This window comes from Aplysia californica, unplaced genomic scaffold (genome assembly GCF_000002075.1).
Source record: "Aplysia californica isolate F4 #8 unplaced genomic scaffold, AplCal3.0 scaffold00038, whole genome shotgun sequence".
Taxonomy (NCBI): Eukaryota; Metazoa; Mollusca; class Gastropoda; order Aplysiida; family Aplysiidae; genus Aplysia; species Aplysia californica.
Window position 1 is genome coordinate 1,481,108 of NW_004797308.1, and position 2,364 is coordinate 1,483,471.

A 2,364-nucleotide genomic window follows, 5' to 3' on the forward strand; every position below is an offset into this window, starting at 1 on the left:
ATATAAATATAAGTTTGCACAAAACAGATTTTAGAAAAAAAAGTTGGATCTAAATTATTCTAATAAAAGTAAAAGTGATTGTTATGGTGAGATTTGTTATTATTAACTCTGGAAATACAGATAGTTGCTGAATCTAAAATTAACTAGAACTGTGCAATTCATTTTATTTCAATTCCAAAGCCCAAAGGCATAGTAATAGGTTAGATCTAGATCTAGCAGTTGTAGGCTCTCTGGCTGCTTTTAGCATAGGCCTGCTACTACTACTGATTCTAGACAGGGAAACTAGATCTAGCAATCACCTGCACTATTAAAGTCAAATACATGTATATATGGTAAAATAAAAAGCAAAACTGTGAATTGTTATGTCAGTCAGTTCATCCCAATTGCTATAGCTGCGCGTATCAATAGTTGGATAATGTGGTACCGAAGCAGGGGAGAGCGGGTCGCTGACCGGTCGATTCAGTGGTTCGGCTTTTGTAGATCTATGCATTTTTTACGGAAAGCTCTATTACTAAATCTATTAGTGTTGTGAAAACTTCAACCTCTAGGCCTACAGCTCAGGCGTCAAAAGATGTTGGAAAATAATACGTCCTGAAGTTTCATACAGAATAACACAGCCAGTAGTTTTTATTTCATCGAGTAATAAAAATTGCCTTGTTTTCAGAAGCAAATTTTAATAGTTCCAGTTCTACCGAATCGATTTTCACGCGAATTCAACCATTTTGATGATCTTTCTTTTCCTTTAAAAAAAATGTAGGCCTGGCGGATGTGGCAGTGCGATTAACACTGAGTTGTTTAGACCCATCAAAACACGAGGCTTCGTGGCCGATCGCAAAAGTCTACGGGGCGTATCGAGGCCGATTCGCCCTGCCGCGTGCACCTTCACTAAACTGCCTACTAGATAGAATCTACTACCAAAGATTCTCTACACGATCTTTGCTACTACTACTACTACTACTACTACTACTACTACTACTACTACTACTACTACTACAGTGGAAACCTGATATAACAAGGATGGTGGGAGTCGAGAAAATGTCCTGTTATATCAGATCCCTGTTAAATCAGAAATGCAAGAAAAGTAAGCATTTTTAGACTAATCCAGCTATACTTATTCATGGGTAGTTTCCCTTGCCACAAGTACTCACGAACAGTTGACACCACTTTTCTCCTTGCCTCCTTAAACCACATCAGAATAGCTTGGTCCACAGCATCTGCATCGGGTAGTCTAATCTTCTTTTGATCCAGAGCAAACTTCCCATTGGGGTATAGTATGCTTCCACTATTTTCTCTCTATCCTTGATAATGGTGTGAGTCGACCCTTGTGGAAAGTCGAACTGACGACAAATCTCTGCCAGTCGAGCTTTCCTTTTGTCAACAGCCTGGATAATTTCGTATTTTCTGTCTATTGAAAGGCATTTTCTCTAGCGCTTGACATTGTTGGTGACACATTACGCGCCCGTGTTGCTAGGTTTCGGGCTAGATCGAGGTCTGCAGCACACCGCAGCCCTCTCTCGCTTCACACGCTGCGTGTGCTTGCAGTGGCATGGTTTGCGTGGGCTTGCTCCATCACTGCGTTACTCTCTCTCTCTTTCTTCACACATTGTTTACGAGTCATTGTCCCTGCTATAACCGGTTATGATCCGATGAGGCCCTGTTATTGCCGATAACTTTAAATAGAGACAAAGAGTAGGAAAAACGGGGATTTAAAAAATCCCTGTTATTACCGGATCCCTGTTATTACCGGGCCTGTTATATGTGGTCTCCACTGTACTACATTTACTACTACGAGACAGTACGAGAGAGTGTCACTCAGGCAAAGATAGAGTAACTTTGACCAGAGAGTGCTTTGACTCAACCTGCAACCACGTTGTGTTAGGCCTGGGCAGAAACCGAATAAATTATTCGAATAACCGAATACGAGCCCAAACTAGGTCTCCGGTTAATTTTTCCAAAAACTAGGTACCTAGTTTCTGATTCGTTTTTTTTTTTTTTTTGCTATTGATTCGCTTTGAGAAGCGGATGAGTGACGTGCCCTTGGCGTTGCACAGAGGGTGTGGGACGGAGGAAAAAGGAGGGGGTGGGCGGGGAGCTGGGGTTTTTTTTGGGGGGGGAGGCTTCCGTGACAGCGAGAGTTCAAAGGACCGAAAGACTTGTTGTTTTGAGCCGCGATCTCTGACTACGTCACACGCAGCAGAGTTGCGGGGTGACAATTGTAATTGATATTAACCCCTGTAACTCAGTGCAATGACTTCAATTTTTCTTGTCTAAAAAAGGGTTCTTTATTACAAACATAAGCCCCCTCCCCCCTCCAAACACATACACGCGCACACTCACACACACACACACACACACACACACACA

General features: G+C 42.2%; 1 long non-coding RNA gene across 1 annotated transcript in view; it reads right to left on the minus strand.

Annotated features, from left to right (window-relative positions):
• Positions 1-1,905, minus strand: part of LOC118479197 — a 5,991-nt gene extending 4,086 nt beyond the window's left edge. Inside the window, exon 1 of the long non-coding RNA XR_004859543.1 lies at positions 1,728-1,905. This is a non-coding gene — a long non-coding RNA (uncharacterized LOC118479197). The remainder of the gene's footprint in view (positions 1-1,727) is intronic.
• Between the last annotated feature and the right edge of the window lie 459 nt (positions 1,906-2,364).